Source organism: Dermochelys coriacea, chromosome 2 (genome assembly GCF_009764565.3).
Source record: "Dermochelys coriacea isolate rDerCor1 chromosome 2, rDerCor1.pri.v4, whole genome shotgun sequence".
In the NCBI taxonomy this organism is placed as follows: domain Eukaryota; kingdom Metazoa; phylum Chordata; order Testudines; family Dermochelyidae; genus Dermochelys; species Dermochelys coriacea.
The window spans coordinates 178,349,871-178,370,285 of record NC_050069.1 but is presented as its reverse complement, the minus strand read 5'-3'; the positions used below and the strand labels follow the sequence as shown (position 1 = coordinate 178,370,285).

General features: G+C 43.4%; 1 protein-coding gene across 3 annotated transcripts in view; it reads left to right on the top strand.

Moving 5' to 3' along the window:
* Nucleotides 1–458: 458 nt before the first annotated feature.
* RALA (RAS like proto-oncogene A) overlaps nucleotides 459–20,415 on the top strand; it is a 50,532-nt gene continuing 30,575 nt past the window's right edge. The window contains exon 1 of one of the 3 annotated variants that reach the window (XM_038389956.2): nucleotides 459–801. The gene's annotated coding sequence lies outside the window, so the exon portion shown is untranslated. The remainder of the gene's footprint in view (nucleotides 802–20,415) is intronic. The other 2 variants (XM_038389954.2, XR_005291084.2) reach the window with 2 other exon arrangements.

The following is a 20,415-nucleotide window of genomic DNA, read 5'->3' as shown; positions in this document are numbered from 1 at the left end:
GCTGTTGAACAGATCAGGGGAGAACGAACTAATAACAGTAACATTACAACAGGACAGCATTATATTCCAGAGTTAACGCTGCATTGAGCTGAATGGGGGCAGTCCACAAGTTGTGGCGAGCTAGTTTGGCAGTCTGTCTGCAGATCCAGGAAGGCAGCACTTAACTGGAACAGTTTTCTTTGCAAGAATTTATTAAAAGGCTGGAAACATTTGCGGGGGGGGGAGGGGAAGAGGGAGGGAGATTTGGGATTTCCTCCCATGCTTCTCCCTCAGCCCACAGTCCAGCATATAGGGCCAGCGTGTGAACACAAGCCCCGCCCCTCCATAGCCCCGCCCCTCGTTCCCCTGACACTGGGTGCGCTCCCTTCTTCCCAGCTCCTCCCAAACCCCGCCCCCGCCAAGCAGAAGTAGCTCCGCCCCTTTCGTTCTGAGTCCCCCACTCAAGCCCCGCCCCTCCCATAGTCCCGCCCCTCCGTCCCAGCCTATTAGAGAGGCCGCAGCCTCACAGCTTCCCTTATAGTGCTAAGGACGGTTACCCTCGTTTCTCCCGGAAGTCCCTGCCTGCTTGGCTCCACCCCTACCCGGAAGCAGGTTCCACCCGGCCCCCGGAAGCAGCCCTGTGTGGCGGGTGCTGGTCTCAGCCCCTGCGCGGAGCCAGAGTCTCTCCGGAGCTGGGCGGACGCTTCCCCGCCCCCCTCAGCCCAGCGCGAAGCCGTTTCTCAGCGCGGCGGCGGCGGCGGCCGGAGGAAGAGGGGGTGGGCGCGAGCCTCGCTCAGCAGAGCCGCCGCCACAGCCGGGCAGGTGAGTCCAGGCGGAGGGGCCGGTGGCCGCCCCATCCCCCCGGACACACACCACGGAGAGGGCTCGGTGGCCCCGGGTGACTCGCTCCGGGGCTTCACCCCGCACGGCCCCTCCCCGGAGACTCTGGCTGCGGCGCCTTAGGCGGTTCCTCCGGGTCCCAGCCCGCTTGTGTCAATGGGGCTGGATGGGTCGGTGCCTCCCGCCGGGCGCGAGCTGAAATCGCCGTCCCCTGAAGGTTAAAAGCCTCCCGCCGGCGCCCTGCCCCTCGCTCCCCGGGGTGGCTTCCCGGCCGGTCCCGCTGCGGCAGTGTCCGACGCTGGGGCTGCCCCTGCCGGGAAGGCTCATTCATTCCCGCCGGCTGTCTGTCATTGGCTGTCCGGAGCTGGACGCTCCCTGGCCAGCCTTGGCGTGAACGTGCTGGGCCGTCCGCTGCGGGAATGGGTGGGGACCTCGTCCCAGAAACTCCTATCCTCGATCTCGTTAGTTTGGCGTGTGCGTGTACTCGGCTGAAGCTGGAAACGAGTTGCCTGAAATCAGGGGGCTCTGCTGTAACGCTTGAATAGTTCGGGTTTGATTGATTCACTCGCTTTGACAATGGCTTTAAGCCAAGCTTGTATTTGTAGATTAGCCACCTGGGGTTACTCAAATTTTATTGTTCTAGCGTTCAAACAGCGGGCCACACCTCCGCTCTAACAATGGAGAGCGCCTGTTTTATCCATGTAGGAATGCTTTTTCTTCTAAGTGTAGTTTGTTTTCTGAGAGCTAGTCTCGCCTTCCAAAAATGACCGAGATCTGTCAGAGCAACTGAATTCTAGGGTGTTGTGTTCATCACCATCTTAGGCTGCATTTAAGAGCCGTTTACTGTAAGAACTTAATGGCCCGTGGTTCTTTTGTGTGGGGTAGTTCATGTTGTATTAGTCTTAATCTCATTGATCTTTAACTATATAATGTCCTGCATAACTAAAACCATAGGAAGGAATACAAAATATGTATATTCCGTTTTTCTAAACTCTTAAAACTTTACTTTCCATAGGCTTGATTAGGCTAATGATAAACCAGTCTTGTATTTATATATACCCTTGCATGTATTTGAGAACTTATTTGCATAACTTCAGCCAAAAATACTGAGATTTTTATTTTCTATTTGAATCCCTTCAGAAATCCAATTCCAACAGACTTGTATTCCATGATTTACTAGTCAGGGATACATTTGTCTGTAGTGATCATGTGTGCTAAGCGTTGGAGGTTTGATGTAGATTAACCAACTCTGATTCTGAGCACTGCTTCTTTTCTATAATATTCTGGCTTGAATACAAGAATATGCCTGTGTAGCAGTATCATTGAAATGTATTGGTAGGAACTAATGGTCAAAATTCATGTGTTGGGAAAATTCTGAGTTGGAAACCACCTCAAAATTTCATGTCATATCTCAGAATTTCTTTTCAACCAGGAAAATGATTACAGCAGGTGATGCCTTCACAAGAAGGCTGGGTAATATACAGCCCCTCCAACAGTCTTCTTTATACAGTGCTCAACATCAGTAGAAATGTTCACATCTGGCTTTCTGTACAAAAATATCAATCTATCAGCCAAATGTGCTGTTAATATTTCTAGCTCTGTTTCCACAGCAACATTTCCCATCTAAGATTTTAAATTGGGCTGTGTGGGGTTAAGGTTGAAATGCAAAGAGGGGTTTATCCAGAACAGTGAATTTGTTTAATTTCAGGAGGAAGATGGCTGTTGAAAGAGATGCAGATACTAGTTTAACAAGGGCTATCATTAGACTTGTGTTTAAAAGAGAGGTAGATTTCTCTCCCCTTCCCCATTTCGTTCACTGAACAGAAGGCATCTCAACAAATTTATATTAAACTTCTGCAAAAGTCTTAGTAGTTGGAATAGAATGAGGAAATATTGAGTGACTCCTGAGGATTTCCTTCTGGAAGTTTAATGTAGATTTTCCTTTATATTTCACTCTTGTGACCCTACACGTTAAAGGTAATGGTTTCCACCATTTAGATTTATTTAGAAATGTGTGTTATCAGTGTTGGGGCTTCTGTTTTCTGTCCCCCATTTTTATAGGGACAAATAATAATAATGACTTCCCCCTCTCCTAAAAAATAAAACACCTGGCAAATCAAGCCAGTGGTAGAGTGAAGTAACTGGATTATGGAAGACAGAATAGTGAATTATTCTCTTTCTATTGTGGACTCATTTGAGCTTGCTTTCAGTCAGCTTGGGTTCTGCCTAATTGAGGGAAAGGATGCAGTTTCATGGTGCACTAATATACATCTTAAGAATTAGGCATGTTTCAACAATGTCCACAAATAACAGATGAGAATGCCCTAGTTAACTATCTCTTTAATAAAAGAACCATTGTTGTTGCATTGCTTTTTTCTTCACAAGGGATTGTTTATCAGCATGTCCAGTTTCACCAACTGAAGCAGCATTGGGGAGAGAATGATAGAAACCTAAGATGACTGCCACAAACACATCTGGCCATCCCATATGGTGTCACCATGCATAAACTCTGTGGGAACAAGAGGAAAGACCTCTTCATGGGAACATATTTACAAATAGATCCCTCACAAAATGGGGAGAGGGGAGAAAGTAATGCTGGATAAAATCTATTAAGGAAAGGCAAGATAGGAGCAACTGCATGTTAGAAGAGGTTGGAGATGGCTATAGCCCAAATTTTGCTTAAGTATTTGTTCACTGCCATAAGAACAGGGTTTTTTTTTTTTTTTTTCTTTTAATCCCTCCTTGGTCTTCTGCTAGGTGTACTGCACTCCAACATCCCAGAATATATTCTTTAAAATATGAAAATGCCTCCTCAACTGACTAAACTTACAAGACATGGGGAGCATTACGTTTTCATGTATGTGATTGATTTGTCTTTAAACATGTTACATTTTTTTATCTATCATGTGAGAAATTACTGCTGGTGCAAAGGGCTGTTAGAAACTGAGGCATGGCAAACTAATAAATTGAGGATTAGCATGTTATGCTGTCATATGTGCTAAAAGTTGCTTTGAGGACCTTTTTGGAAACTGGCAGCATTCTTTCGCAGCAACCTCAGAATTCTAATGGAGAGGAAATGATAGGCACAAATATGTAGATTTCAATGACAATATATTAACAAGAACAAAGTAAACTTGCATAACATTGTGGCAGATTTTCTAAATGTAAATTGATAGTTTCCCCATAATATCTCATACTTTCTGAATTATTCTAGCAAAGAAAATAGCATTTCATGATTACTCTGGCTCTTGGGGGCTTGGTGAAAATCTGCTCTTGGCAAGTAGGAAAGTCTCATAAGCAAGTACTATTGGCTGCAGTCTAAATTTTCATTTAAATGTTTAGCCCGGGGGGTAGAGGGGGGGAAATCATAGCCTCTCTGGGTCTGCAGACAGCTGGTTCTTATGCCTTTTACCAATGCTTCTGAGATTCCACAAGCCACAGAAGTGAACTGATCAGAGACGCATTTGTTTTCAGTTTCTCAAATCTCTGTGGCAGCAGTGAAACTGACAACAATCAAGTCAGTTTTGTACTGCAGAGTCTTGCGAAAGCTCAGAGTAACAGCAGAAGTAGGTGTTGTAAAGGAAAATCTCAAAAATGAAGTTGGGTGGGAGGGGAAGGGTGGAATGTAAGAAATCAGCATCACCCTTTTGCGGCATAAGATGTAGTAAAGAGGGTTGGTTGCATAGCACTCTGCAAACATTATTTGACTTCCAGTGTTTTTGATCCAACTATTTTATAGTTAACAAAAACACTCTTTATCTAGGTTTCAGAGTAGCAGCCATGTTAGTCTGTATTCGCAAAAAGAAAAGGAGTAGTGGTGGCACCTTAGAGACTAACAAATTTATTAGAGCATAAGCTTTCGTGAGCTACAGCTCACTTCATCGGATGCATTTGGTGTTTTTTCCACCAAATGCATCCGATGAAGTGAGCTGTAGCTCACGAAAGCTTATGCTCTAATAAATTTTAGTCTCTAAGGTGCCACCAGTACTCCTTTACTCTTTATCTAGGTTTTAGAGTGGTAGCTGTTAGTCTGTATCAGCAAAAAAAAAACAACCCCACTTCATCAGATGCATGCAGTGGAAAATACAATAGGAAGTTCTCAATTCTCTAACAAAACTTCAAAAACAGCCTCCAATGAGAAACTGCAGAATTGGAATTAATCTGAAAACTGGACACCATTAAATTAGGCTTGAATAAAGAGAGGGAGTGGATGGGTCATTACACAAAGTAAAAACTCTTTCCCCATGCTAATTTTTTCCCTACTGTTCACATCTTCTTATCAACTATTTGAAATGGGCCATCGTGATTATCACTACAAAATTTTTTTCTCCTCCTGATAATAGCCCACCTTGATTGATTGTGTGTGTGTGTGTGTGTGTGTTCCTACTGTATTTTCTACTGCATGCATCCGATGAAGTGGATTTTAGCCCATGAAAGTTTATGCCCAAATAAATGTTAGTCTCTAAGGTGCCACAAGTACTCGTTTTCTTTACTGTTTTTCTGCTATATATTGGATAAATACCAGTGGAATTCACAGAAGATATCTTTCTCCCTGAACAGTCCTAGAAATCAGATTTCTATTTCTTTTAAATAAAACTTGTGACAGTTATGGTATTATGAAGGTTGCTGGTAGTGGCCTTATAGGTGGGTTGCAAATGAAGGGTGTAAAATGGCACATAGGGTTTAAAATGGAGTATAAATACTATTAACAAGGTAATCTGTTTTATTCTTCTAAATTGCACAGATGTAGCAGTAACTTGACTGGCAGGTCTATGTTTGGGAGGCTTTGCCGGTATAGCTATACCAGTGTCCTATGCTGGCAAATGCAGTTGCAATTTATAGTTGCAAATGCAGATTATACCCCAAAAACTGTGCCTCTGTCAATATATTTCATCCTCAAAGAAATTCTGTACTGAGAAACAGTCTTGCGGGTATAACTTCGTTTACACTAGGGCACTTTGCTGGCACAACTGTCTGTTGCAAATCGCACTTCAGATTGACATAGCTATGCTTGTAGAAATTTATAGTGTAGATGTGGCCTGAGGTACTATACAAACCAAGGCTGGCAGAATCTGGCCCTTAATCACTTTGCCTGTCATTTGTTACTCAAGGCTATCAAAATGAGAGCACATTGGAGGTCAGATTTAATAATTTTATTAAGATTTTAAAATGGTAGAGTTTAAGCATAGAAATTTCTGGTTGTTGGGGAATAAGGTACAGATTATCAAGGGGTGCAAAATTCAGTTTAGGATCAGGTGGCAAAAGGAATACATAATCTGCAATATTCCCGATTTGGGGGTAAAAGGCTAATGTGTCAAAGTACAGACATTGAGATATGGGGGTATGTTCATATAATGGCTATGTTCTGGTGTGGAGTATGAGTGGATATGATTATGAGCATGAGGATGGATTTACCCTCATTTGGTGAGTTTATGGTTCCAGTTCATATGGTCCAATGGAAAAAGTCTCTGTCCCTTTCTCGTAGTTGATGCGCAATGTCATTCCGGCTCTCACCTCATGGTACTGTCGGTGGCCGGTGATGTATTCGATGTAGATGTCCCGGACCATCGGGTGGTGCCAGAGACCATGAGGCGCTGCATGAGCCGTGCGTAGCGTTGACCGATCACACAGGTCCGCAGCACATGCTTGTTGCAGGGGTCCCAAGCAATCAGGGCATCCATCTGCTCCTCATTGCCCTTCGCTCCCAGGGGGGCGTATTTTTCCAGCTTACGAGCTCAGGCTTCACAGAAGGCCAGGGTCCTGTTCTCAAAGGAGACTGTGATGTTGACGAGGATGATCTTTTTCTGGTCTTGTCGGTGACTACCACATCAGGTTGCGACTGGCTGTCAGTACCGGGGATGGCACAGTTCAGGGCGACCACCCCCAGGCGCAGTGTGATGGCTTTTACTAGGCGATTCTGTATGGCATTATGGCGTAGCTGCTAGGCTCTGGAGAGGGGCTTGCAGCTGCACAGGACGTGGGGCAGGGCCTTGTTGGAGTAGCCGCACTTTCTGCAATGCTTGTCTTGGTTCCCGTGGCGGACGCAGTTGAGCTGCATGTGGTGGATGAACCGCCAGTCAGCGAAACAGGTGATGCCGCCCCCAGTGAGGAAGCGGTTGCTGGCGTCCCACTTGCTGGTCAGTTCGAAGGCTTTACCCTGGTCTGGTTTACACTTCCGGGTTTCCATGTACAGTGAGTGGATGGCTGCTGAGCGGATGCCCTTGGCGCTCGGGGTGACTGTGGTGTTGTCGGATCTGATCTGCGGCACCAGGACTCCCAGCTCCTGGCGCTCCTCACACCATTCCAGCGGCAGTCGATGCACTTCCCCAGGCGACGTGTGGCATTGCGAGTGTGGGACCACAGTGAAGCGATGTCGCATCTTTCCCATCTGAATTCTCCATCCAGGGAACCGCTCAGGAAAGTGGTGATGTCTTGGTTGGAGGGGGCTCTGCCAATCCGCTTCTTTGTCGCTTCATGGAGGGTGTTTGCTGCGATGTTCCTTACCATGGAGTCAGGACACGTCAGCAGGTAGAAGGCATGGGTGATCACCGCAATGTCACCATGCGGGGGACGTTCGCACTGCCATGCCTGTGGACGATGTAGACCAGCTCTTTGCTGGCTCTCTGGGGAAGGAACAGCCACTTCACCAGCTGCCGGACGATCTTGTCTGCCTTGTTGAGGGGTACCTTTGCCACGGCAGATCCCCTTAGGATGAACGAGATGTGGGGGATCAGGAAGGTGTTCAGGGCATTTATCTTCTGCCACAGTGCTAGCAGGGAGGCATCGATCTTGGCAGCATCCTTCAAGATCTCCTGGATGTGTCCTCTGGCATCTGCCAGATACAGAAACCCTTGGCATGCCAAGGTGCTGGTATGCTTGCCCATCTGCTAGGGGTGTGACGGGCTCGCCCTGGATCTGGAATCCCATTGTCTGCACCAAGTCCCTTTTGCTATCGTCAATGTGGAGAGTTGCGCACTTCTTTGCATTGAAGCGGAGCCCCATCCAGTTGGCAGCTTGACTGATGGCATTTAGAATATGTTGGAGGCTCTCTGGGTCATCCACAGCCAGGATGTTCACCCTCTCACTGTGGAGGTTGAAGCCATCTGTGCAATTGGAGATCGCTCACCTCAATGGCTCCATGGCGAGGTTAAAGATGGTGGGGCTGGGGGACAGCCCTGTTTAACTCCTCTTCAGATTGGGATCTCAGCAGTCTCCCCTTCAACTGAGCAAATGATGGTGCTGCATCCCTCATACGTTTCTCAGATTACATGAAGAAAGTTCTCTGGCATCCCAAACTCCTGGAGCGTGGCAAAGTTGTGGTGGTGGGGCATGGACCCAAAGGCATTAGCTGGGTCGAGCCACGCTATTGCGCACTGCCTCCGCTCCCTTCTGGCCGTTTTGATGGTGGCTTGGAGGATGAAGTTGTGTTCGTAACAGCCCTCACAGGACATGAAGCCTTTCTGGATGGAGCTGATGGCTCCTCCGCTCACCAACCACTCCTAGGCAGCTGGCGTAGAGCTTGTACATCGTGGAGTAGAGGGAGATGAGCCTCCAGTTGCTGGGGTCATCCCGCTCTCCCTTGTACACCAGTACCGTCATGGCCTTCTTCCAAGAGCCGGGAGTGCAGCAGAATCACTTGCACTGGTTGAAGAGTGTGGTGAGAACCAGGCAGCTGGGATCTTGCTTTTTTGGGAGGCAGTAGGGGATGCCGTCTTTCCCAGGAGCTATTTTGTTTTTGAGAGTCTGGCCATTACTTCCTTGGGTGAATAGTCAGTTTCTGGGACACCTGCTTTGTCGACGCAGGGCAGGGGGTGGAGGCCCTCTGGGCGCTGCATGTCATGCCATGCTATGCGGTCAAATACATCCCTTGAAGCTGTAGAGATGTTCAGATGGGATTGTGGAGTAGGGTGAGGGCCCATCTAGGATCTCCCTCATGGCCTTGGAGCAGTTTGCCCAATACAGCTTTTGGATCCTTAAAGCTGCTGCTGGATCATAGCGGCAGCTGCCATCTCTAATTCAGGATCCCCTGGTACTAAACAAATAAAGCAGTGAGAATTAGCTTGGCATGAAAATTATTAAAGGACACTTATTCTAGCAAGTTGTTAGCATTACCAGAATTTTCCATTAACATGCAACTTAAGTAATACATCACCCGAATCTTTAAAGCTTTGCTTAAATTTTAAGCACAAAAACAACTCTTTAAACCCACGAAATTCCCTCTTTATGGCTGTCTTCCGTGAGATCAAGTTTTGTAACCTGTAAACTGATCAGGACAGTGATTCTTACTATGTAATTGCACAGACTTTGGCTTAGTGGGGCCCTGATGGTGACTGGGGTCTGAATACTACTACAGTTCAAATCTTGACTTTTAATAAAGAGTGTAAACGGGAAGTCAATAAGCTAACCCATGATCATAGAATAGATGAGCAAACTATGTTCTTAAAGGTTGGAATCACAAGTCAAATACACTATAAAATAACTGGTGTAAGCATATGACTGCTGCTTTATAGCTTCTAGTGAACTGCTGAATTGCTTGTGCTGCTGTTAGGTCTAAAGCTGATGATGTAAACCCTTGCTTTTAGTCTTATTAAACAGTTTTTTTTTATGATAGAATATTTTATGCAGTACAGTTCATAGGCATGCCACCTACTTAATTGCTAGCACCTCTTAAGTTGGCACCTTGGATATTTGTGTAAGTCTATCCATGTACTAATCAAGCATAACTCAGCCTACTTTGAAGGATCTGAGCTCACTGTCAAAGATGGTATAGAAGCAATATAATTTGCTATAGAAGGTAGCAAATAGAGACTGACGTTGCACTCCATGTTATGGAAATATGCTTATGAGTGTAAATACAATGTAACTGGAATGTTTTATGCAAAAGGTCTCTTGGAAGGTTATATATTGAATATATTCCTCCTATTTGTATGTACGTATCATTCTTGTATCTGAAGCTAGAAATATAAAGTATAACCTGGGGTCCTATTGTAATTATGCAAAATGTATGGCATTGATGGTGGCTTAAAATCTTGGTGGCTCCGATTGACTAGGACAATTAGTTGTAAATTGGCTCTGTTTACTTGCAAGCCTTCCTGTGTTTGTGTAAGCCTGCCCAGGAAGAATGGAGGCTGGGGGTCTCACAGGACATATGACCATGTCACATGAAGCTGAAATCCATCTTAAATCTCATACTTTTCCATTTAGAAGGAGGGGTGGGGACCCAAAGAGACAAGATACCCACCTTGGGCCAAAGCTATAAAAGGATGTGGAACAGAACAAAGGTAGTTGCCAGTCATGAGAACCTCTAGTTGCCACCTGAGCTGGAACTAAACCAAGGACTGTACGGGGGAGGAAAAGATTGGATCCAGACTAGGAAGGCATCTAGTTTGTGAAAGAAGCGGGGGAGAGGGATAGCTCAGTGGTTTGAGCATTGGCCTGCTAAACCCAGGGTTGAGAGTTCAATCCTTGAGGGGCCACTTAGGGATCTGGAGCAAAAGTTGGGGATTGGTTCTGCTTTGAGCAGGGGGTTGGACTAGATCTCCTGCGGTCCCTTCCAACCCAGATATTCTGTGAACTTCTATGAACTTATTGGAACATCTCTGAGAGTGAGATATACCTTTAAACAGTTTCTTAATGTATTAAGCTTAAACTTGTTTGTTTTTTGTTTTGCTTGGTAATTTATTTTGTTCTGTCTGTTATGACTTGTTAAATTGTCCTTTTTCTTAATAAAATCACTTGTTTAACCCAGAGTAAGTGATTGATACCTGGGGAAGCAAACAGCTGTGCACATCTGTGTTATGGAGGGCGGACGATTTGAGTTTACAGTGTATAAGCTTTATACAGTATAAAACCGATTTATTTGGGGTTGGGATCCCAGTGGGAGCTGGATGTTGGAGATAACAAAAACTGCTCAGCAGGTCACTTAAAGTCTGCAGCTTTGGGGGCGTGGACCAGACCTGGGTCTGTGTTGCAGAAGGCTAGCATGTCTTGCTCAACAAGGCAAGGTTCTGAAGTCCCAAGCTGGCAGGGAAAATGGGCTCAGATGTAATTTCAGCATGTCAGGTGACAGTCCCAAGGGGGTTTCTGTGACTGAACCTGACAGACTAGGAAGAAAACTGAAGTGGAGAATGTAAGGCACCTACATGCACTTCTGAAGATGACTGAGCTCTATGATAAAGTAAGATTTAGAGTTTCTGAAGAACAGTCATGTTGGGCCAAATGATTCTTCCTTTTGAAGAAATTTGCCCTCTAAAAGGGGTCATGTTAGTGAGGGCTAGAAAGAAAGTATTTTCCTAATGAATATTGTACAGCGCAAGAACAAGAGGAAATGTCACTATCATATTCAATAAATCAATATTTTACATATAAATGCTGTGAGGATTTCCGTCTTAGAATGCTATTTCTTTCTTGATTGTCCTTTTCCTGTTAAATACTAAAACTCCAGTGTGTATGAATATAAATGGGTGGGGATAAGGAAGTTGTACCAGTGTGGATTTTTCCTTCCTCTTCTGTTGGCTTGTCTCACTACTCATTTGTTTTATATTCACTACAGCATAACAGTGGAATAGCTGAATAGGCTTGTCTGAAAGACTAGGTTTTAAAAAGCATTTTAAACTTATTCCAAAACTATCAAACTAGAGTTGCAGTCAGCTGATGTTGTTGCAACACAAACATAGCAAGGTAAGATGCTAGTAACTTTGTGGAAAATGGGTTTTAAAATTCATTTTTGTAGCTTTTGGGGGTTTTTTGTTTTCCTAGCAACTTCAGCTTTTATCTTGTAATAGCATCTGCCCAGCTAGATGTTGTCATTGCATTATCTGGGCCTAAGTTTCTAAATTAACTTCATGTTTTGGTGGGCAATCTTATTTGGAAACTTGCTGCTAAGTAACCCAGTTTTCATCTTAATGCTAAATGTTAATATTGTATAACTATGACAACAGTTTGAATCTGTCCTAGGACCAACACCATCAGTACTCTTCATCCTTCTTACAATAACCAAGGAAAGGGAAAAACATGGAATTGTTGGGAGATTTTGTAATATCAAATTGGTTTCTTCCTCGACATGTAAACTTGTATCCGATTGGTTAAAATGCCAATAGTGTAGTACTTGTCTTTTAAATTAAAACCAAAATTTTTAGCATGCACATCTACAGAAAAATGTAAATCTCATGACCCTTGAATTAGATGAGAACTACACACGACAGCATAGTATGGTAACTCGAACAATGAAACTGAGTGAACTGATTCAGAAAGGGAAGAGTAAAATTTTTTCCCGATGTTAGTCTAGTCACATGGAAAATTAAGATAATTTGCCCAAGCATGTAAGAACCTTGTAAATACATATGAAGCTTCTGGGATCTACAGCTGCTGAAAATGTGCTTTAAAACTTTCTTCTCCACTGTAACAACTCTAGAACTGAATCTAACCAAAGATGACAACTAAAAGACTCTCAAACTCAGAGAAGCTCTGACATTTTAAAGGTTTTTTTCTTTCAACTAAGCTACAAGTGAAAGCTAAATGTTGATTGCAAGAAATGGCTGGAAAATTGACTTAATTTTTCAATTGTATTTTGTCCATCAACTCCCTGTTTGAGGAAATTGATAGCTTTAGCCAAATATCATAGGGGTTGAGTGTCAGACATGTAAAACCTAGCATTCTTTTGTCTTACTGGAAGTTAATGGAGTGCATTGCCAAGTAGAGATAAGTGTCAGGACCCTGTCTCACTGTCCTGCTAGCAAAAGGAGGCAACACATATCAGAGGAACTTGATTCAATTATAGACTACAAATTGTAAAAAGATTGGGTTTTAACTATGGAGTGCTTGAGTGCTTGCACAACCACTACTTCGTCATGACCAGTTATAACTATGCTGGTTCTGGCGGGACCCAACTGAGCGTGCCAATTCAGGACAAATTGCTTAAAGCAGGGCAGTTACAGTCCAAGGCTGGGGTTTCTATGCACACCAAGGCAAACCAAACCTGCCAAACAGAGAAGACTTTGGTTTTACCCCACTGGCTAACCACTAGTCACACAAGCAATTCCTTTAGATGCTCCAGTTTCCCAGTATCACCACCAGTGCCACTCGTTATGGGGACAAATGGTTATGAAAACAAATACCCCAGTAAAAGAGAGGGTTCTCTCAATCCCAAAGGACCAAGTCCCAGACCTAGGTCAATATACAAATCATTCTGTTGCCAATCCTTTAGAATTTAAAATCTAAAGGTTTATTCATAAAAGGAAAGATATATAGATGAGAGCAAGAATGAGTTAAATGGAATCAATTACTATAGTAATGCTAAAGTTCTTGGTTCAGGCTTGTAGCAGTGACAGAATAAACTGCAGGTTCAAATCAAGTCTCTGGAGGAGTACATCCACAGCTGGGATGGGTCATTCAGTCCTTTGTTCAATGCATCAGTGTAGCAAAGTTCCTCCAGAGGTAAGAAGCAGGATTGAAGACAAAATGGAGGAGCTGCAGCAGCTTTTTATATTCTCTTGCCATGTGGTCTCTTTCTTTGTTCCAAAGAAAATCTGTCCACCACGTGGCATGGAAAAACCTGAGTTCTGTCCATTGGCATATTCCTGCATACCTTGCTGAGTCACAAGGCATGTCTGCAGTTTCTTAATGGGTTGTTTTTTAGCTGATGGTCCTTAATGGGCCATCAAGCAAGCTAGGCAGGGCTGACACTAACTTGTCTGGAGTGTCACCCAGAAGCATAGTATAAGTTTGAAATACAGACAGCATAGAGCCAGTATTCATAACTTCAACTACAAAAATGATACACACATGGACGGCATAATCCTAATCGGCAAACCATAACCTTGTCTTAGACACCTCATTTGACCCCCTTTTTATAAGATTTGGTGCCACTACAGGACCTTGGTTGCAATGATGATCTAGACAGTCCCACATTATGTCAGTAACGTCACACAGGTGCCTTAAATATTTATAGTAAATGGAACCTTACCTAGTGGATAGACTTATAAATTATAGCAAAGAGCATTGAACCTGGGCATTAATGAGGTACTTACTTATGTCCAGTTAAGGGAGCATGTTGAAATACATACTTTGCATGACCTTATTTAGTCTTCTTTTCAGGAATCTGTATTTTGCAAATTCATTTTCTATGTCCAGTAATGCATGTAAGGGGCAGGAATCAAATAGACACTTGACCGTTACTCATGTAAATAAGCCTATGAAAAGTTGCGTGTGTCAGGACCACTTTTCAATGTGAGTGACGTGCCTGAAGGTAAAACTGTCCCATCGGTGTGATTAGTTTGAGCGTAAACATGATTGCTTCTTGATCTCATCTCTCTGTGGCTGTACAGTAGCAATACATGTACTGGTACCTAAATTGGCTGATCCTTAGTGTTGTGTGACTGTCCTGTGGAGGATCCTGTTAGCCTTGTTGCCTTTAAGTATTTGTAGTAAAAGTATTAGATGACTTTAATATACTGTCTTAATATGGTTCAGTTTTTCTAAAACTGACCAAAAGTTTTTGTGGAGCGAGACAGCACCTAATATCTGACAGTATATGAAAGTAAAGCATACTCATTTATGCTTTTCTCTGGTCCAAAACTAGGACCAGTTGGTAGGTCTTGCATTCAAAACCTGGGGTTGGGGGAGGATACCTTAACAAAAGCACTCAGTTTTTGGAGCTAGCTGCGAGCTCAGGAGCATATCGTGCACAGTTGGCTTCAGTTTGGTGAAGGGAGTTTGAGTGGGACTTCTGTTGGAGGAGAAGGCATTTGTAGAGGCTGGTAGGGGCAGTGGGCTGGGAGAGAAGCTGAGGCCTGATTAGGGGGCAGGGCGTCTCTGATTAGGGGTCCTATAAAGGAAGCCAGACAGCAGCAGCACCTGCAGCTGCACAGGAGTCAGGAAACAGAGCTATAAACAGGGGAGTTTGCAAAGGGAGTTTGGGGGAAGACTAGGAGAACCAGGCAGGAGGAACAGACAGTCTAGTGAAGGGAGTGTGTGGTGTTCTGGCAGTGTTGTGGTGCTTGTTGGGCATTTGTTTTGCTGAGGGTGGTGATGTTTGTTTCCTGGACTAACAGGATTTAGTTGGGAAGGCTATGACAGATCCAGAGGCAGCAGTGGAAGACTCGATGAAGATGGCTGGATGTGGAAGCTGTAGCATGTACATGATCCTGGAGGGGGTACCTGAAGAGTTTCGTCTGCATGAAGTGCCGCCTGATAGAGCTGATGGAAGAAAAGATTTGAGGATTGGAGATGCAGGTGAAAACTTTGAGTATAGAAGGTTTTGGAGCAAATGATGGAGCAAAGACATGAGAAGGCTGAAGGGAAAAAGTCAGACTTTCAGGAAGTGGGAACGAACTCTGCGGAGACTGCTGGGTGAGGAAAGTGGACAGTGGAAGCATGCGACTAAGAGGGCCAGTGAAGGAGAAATAGAACTCGGGAACAGATTTGTGGAGTTGGAAAACTAAGAAGGGGCACAGCAGATGGTCACTGAAGGTGGGAGGGCAAGTGGGAAGAGTCAATGGAGATGACACCAAATATGAGCCTCAGAAGGATACAGGATGGGTTGAAGAGGGTTGCAAGAGAATAGAAATCAAGAGAACTTGCAGCCAGAGGGAACAAGGGATAGACTGGAGAATCGCACCATCACCAGGAAAAGGCAGGTCTACATAATTGGAGACTCCTTACTGAGAAGAATAGACAAGCCTGTAACCAGAGCTGATCCAGAGAACAGAAGGGTGTGCTGCCTGCTGGGTGCTAAGATATGGGATGTGGACCTGTGGCTGAAGAGGATCCTAACTGGAATGGACAAGAATCCACTGATTGCCCTTCATGCAGGAACAAATGATACAGCTAGATTCTCACTGGAACATATCAAGAGAGACTATGCCAAGCTGGAGAAGACTGTTAAGGAAATCAAGGCTCAGATCTTCAGTGGGATTCTGTCCCTTCGTGGAGAAGGGCAACAATGGTGTGACAAGATTATGATGATCAACAGATGGCTCAGGCAGTGGTGCCATAAGGAAGGCTTTGGGATGTATGGCCACTGGGAGGCATTTATGGACAGATCTCTCGGGATGGACTTCATCTAAGTAGGGAAGGAAATAGACTTCTAGGATGGAGGCTGGCACAACTGATTAAGAGCGCTTTAAACTAAGAATTTGGGGGAGATGGTTGGGAGATGTCCAGGTAATCTCCACGCCGGATTTTAAAATTGAGAGGGGAGAAAATAAAGTAAAGGATACAGTCGTGGGTAGGTGAGGAGGAAGGGTAGTGTAGATACCAATCTAATAGGTGATACTGGCAGTAGAATGTCTGGGCCTAATCGGTAAAGAATGTGAGTGAAGCCAAACAGCAAAAATTAAGATGTTTGTACACCAATGCAAGGAGCCTAGCTAACAAAATGGAAGAACTAGACTTCCTGGTGTAGGAAGTGAAACCAGATATTATAGGGATAACAGAAACATGGTGGAATAGTAATGACTGGAGTACAGATATTGAAGAGTATGTGCTCTTTAGGAAAGACAGAAATAAAGGCAAAGGTGTTTGGAGTAGCATTGTATATTGATGAGGTAGGCTAAAGAAATAAGAAGTGATGACCATGGATAAGACTGAGTCTCTGGGCAAAAATCACATTGGGAAAGAAAGCTACCTGAGCCTCCCCTGGGATAGTGCTTGGGGTATATTATAGACCACCAGGATCTGATTTGGATATGGATAATATATACTTCATTAAAAACATTAATGGGAATTGTGTGGCCATGGGAGACTTTAACTTCCCAGATACAGACTGGAGGACAAGTGCCAGTAACAACAATAGGGCTGTTTTTCCTGGATGCAATAGCTCATGGATTCCTTCACCAAGTAATTGCTGAACCAACAGGAGGGGATGCCATTTTAGATTTTTTGATGAGTAGTGAACACCTCATAGAAGAAATGGTTGTAGGGGACAACCTTGCTTTGAGTGATCGTGAGCTAATTCAGTTCAAACTAAATGGAAGGATAAACAAAAATAGATCCGACTAGGGTTTTTGATTTCAAAAGGGCTAACTTAAAAAAATTAAGGAAGTGGAGTGGACTGAAGAACTTGTGGATCTAAAGGCAGGGGAGGCCTGGAATTACTTCAAGTCAAAGTTGGAGAAACTATCAGAAGCCTGCATCTCAAGAAAAGGGGAAAAATTCATAGGCAGGAGTTGTAGACCAAGCTGGATGAGCAAGCATCTCAGAGGTGATTAAGAAAAAGCAGACCGCTTACAAGGAGTGGAAGATGGGAGGGATCAGCAAGAAAAGCTACCTTGTTGAGGTCATAACATATAGGGATAAAGTGAGAGGCCAAAAACCATGTAGAGTTGGACCTTGCAAAGGGAATTAAAACAAATAGTAAAAGGTTCTATAGTCAAATAAGAGAACAAAAAAGTGGGACCGCTAAACACTGAGGATGGAGTGGAGGTTAAAGATAATTTAGGCATGGCCCAATATCTAAACATTTTGCCTCAGTCTTTAATGAGGAGTTTAGGGATAATTGCAGGATAACGAATAGGAATGAGAATATGGAGGTAGATATTACCACATCCAAGGTAGAAGCCAACTTTAATAGCTTAATGTGACTAAATCAGGGGGGCCAGGTAATCTTCATCCAAGAATAATAAAGGAACTGGCACATGAAATTGCAAGTCCATTAGCAAGAATTTTTAATAAATCTGTAAACTCAGGGATTCTACTGTATGACTGGAGAACTGCTAACATACTTTCTATTTTTAAGAAAGGAAAAAAGTGAACCAGGTAACTACAGGCCTGTTCGCTTGACATCTGTAGTATGCAAGGTCTTGAAAACATTTTTGAAGGAGAAAGTAGTTAAGGACGTTGAGGGCAATGGTAAATGGGACAAAATACAACATGGTTTTACAAAAGGTAGATCATGCCAAACCAACCTGATTTCCTTCTTTGAGAAGTTAACAGATTTTTTTTTTTTTTTTAGACAAAGGAAATGCAGTGGATCTAATTTACTTTGATTTCAGTAAGGCATTTGATACGGTTCCACATGGAGAATTATTAGTTAAATTGGAAAAGATGGGGATCAATATGAAAATTGAAAGGTGATAAGGAACTGGTTACAGGGGAGACAACAATGGGTCATACTGAAAGGTTAACTATCAGGCTGGAGGGAAGTTACTAGTGGAGTTCCTTAGGGATCGGTTTTGGGACCAATCTTATTTTTATTACTGACCTTGGAACAAAATTGGGAGTGTGCTAATAAAGTTTGCAAAGCTGGGAGGTATTGCCACTACAGAGAAGGACCAGGATATCATACAGGAAGATCTGGATGACCTTGTAAATTGGAGTAATAGGATGAAATTTAATAGTAAAAAGTGCAAGGTCATGCATTTAGGGATTCATGAAAATTTTTTGTTATAAACTGGGGACGCATCACTTGGAAGTAACGGAGGAGGAGGAGGACCTCGGAGTATTGGTTGATCACAGGATGACTGAGCCGCCAATGTGATACGGCCGTGAAAAAAGCTAATGTGGTCTTGGGATGCATCAGGCAAGGCATTTTCAGTGGAGATAAGGAGGTGTTAGTACCAATATACAAGGCACTGGTGAGACGTCATCTGGAATACTGTGTTCAGTTCTGGTCTCCCATGTTTAAGAAGGATGAATTCAAACTGGAACAAGTACAGAAAAGGGCTACTAGGATGATCTGAGGAATGGAAAACCTGTCTTATGAAAGGAGACTCAAGGCGTTCGGCTTCTTTAGCCTAACCAAAAGAAGGCTGAGGGGAGATATGATCCCTCTCTATAAATACATCAGAGGGATAAATATTAGGGAGGGAGAGGAATTATTTAAGCTCAGTACCAATGTGGACACAAGAACAAATGGATATAAACTGGCCATCAGGAAGTTTAGACTTGTAATTAGACAAAGGTTTCTAACCATCAGAGGAGTGAAGTTCTGGAACAGCCTTCCAAGGGGAGCAGTGGGGGCAAAAGACATATCTGGCTTCAAGACAAAGCTTGATAAGTTTAGACTATCATGCCATCCCCTCCATAATTTTGGCAATTAATTGATCTTTGACTATTGGTGGTAAATATGCCCAATGGGTTGTTAGATGGAGTGGGATCTGAGTTACTACCGAGAGTTCTTTCCTGGGTGTCTGGCTGGTGAGTCTTGCCCACATGCTCAGGGTTTAGCTGATCACCATATTTGGGGTCGGGAAGGAATTTTCCTCCAGGGCAGATTGGCAGAGGCCCTGAAGGTTTTTCTCCTTCCTCTGCAGTGTAGGGCATGGGTCACTTGCTGGAGGATTCTCTGCACCTTGAAGTCTTTAAACCATGATTTGAGGACTTCAATAGTTCAGACATAGGTTAGGGGTTTATTACAGGAATGGGTGGGTGACATTCTGTGGCCTGTGTTGTACAGGAAGTCAGAGTAGACTACCATAATGGTCCCTTCTGACCTTAGTCTATGACTCTATAAAGGCTCTCATTTGCAATTACAAAGTTTAGGGGTTAACTCTTGGAAAAACAGTTTTATATTGTAACAGCTACTTATGTCTTTCAAATGGATTTTAACTAGTCTGAGCTGGAGTTTCTTGGTAAGGTTTCAGTAATCGAAAGGCAATGTATTTGATGGAAAACATAATTTTTTATTGTGGGGAGGGGGAGTTGAAGCAGAATTGATTCTACAAAAACTTATAGGTGTTTAAAATTATATGCAATAGAAATATCCCAATTGGCATAAAGCCACTCTTCCTTGGCTTTTCCACTAGTCTGAAACCAAACATACTTCAAGAAAATATGCCTTTTCTCACCAGAATGAAAAATCTGATTTGCTCATGGAAGTAGGTTTAATGGAAACATTTCCAAACTTCATGTAGGAGAGAGCCATTTTGCAGAAAAGGCTACCCAATAAGCCCAGTCAGAAAACTGGAAAAACTAGCTTTCAGCTAGGTGCAGTACTGGTTTAATACAAAGTCTGAGCACTTGGATGTATGGTGTGTAAAAGCCTAGCTATAAATTCAACTCGTGTTCATTCCTTCTCCTCCAGCACCAATGCAAAAGGTTCTGCAGATCTTATGGCTCCTATGTTGTGTCTGAAACCCCATGAAAAATATGAGGGTTGTACAGGTGTAAATGGTGGGCTTCTAGTAAATCGTTTGCATGAGAAGGAATAGAATTCAGCTTGCATTTTGGTAGAGTTGGCTATGTAGCACTAGCAGGATTAAAACACTGAAAACATTTCAGTTGAGTAGATGACTAAAGGATGGACTTGTGTAAGAGGGTGGCATTTAATTAATTTTGAGTAGAAATGCTCTTATAAAAATCTAATTTGGTCCCTGTCTAATGCTGCTTAACTCATGAACTGTTATATTTTTGGGGCAGAACAAAACAGGCATTTTCTAACAACTATAATGGCAAAGTTTGAGATGCTAGTCTAGGGTACCATGTCTGCTGTTGGTTTAACCTTGTTCACACTTAAAATGTGGTAATTTCTCAAAGAATTCACTCCTCTCCAAGCAGGTTGCAGGCTGAAACTAATTGTATACCCCAAATTTAAAAAAAAACAAAAACAAATAAATGACGCCAAAGCTAAACAGATTAAGAGGCAGAGGCAAAAAATCA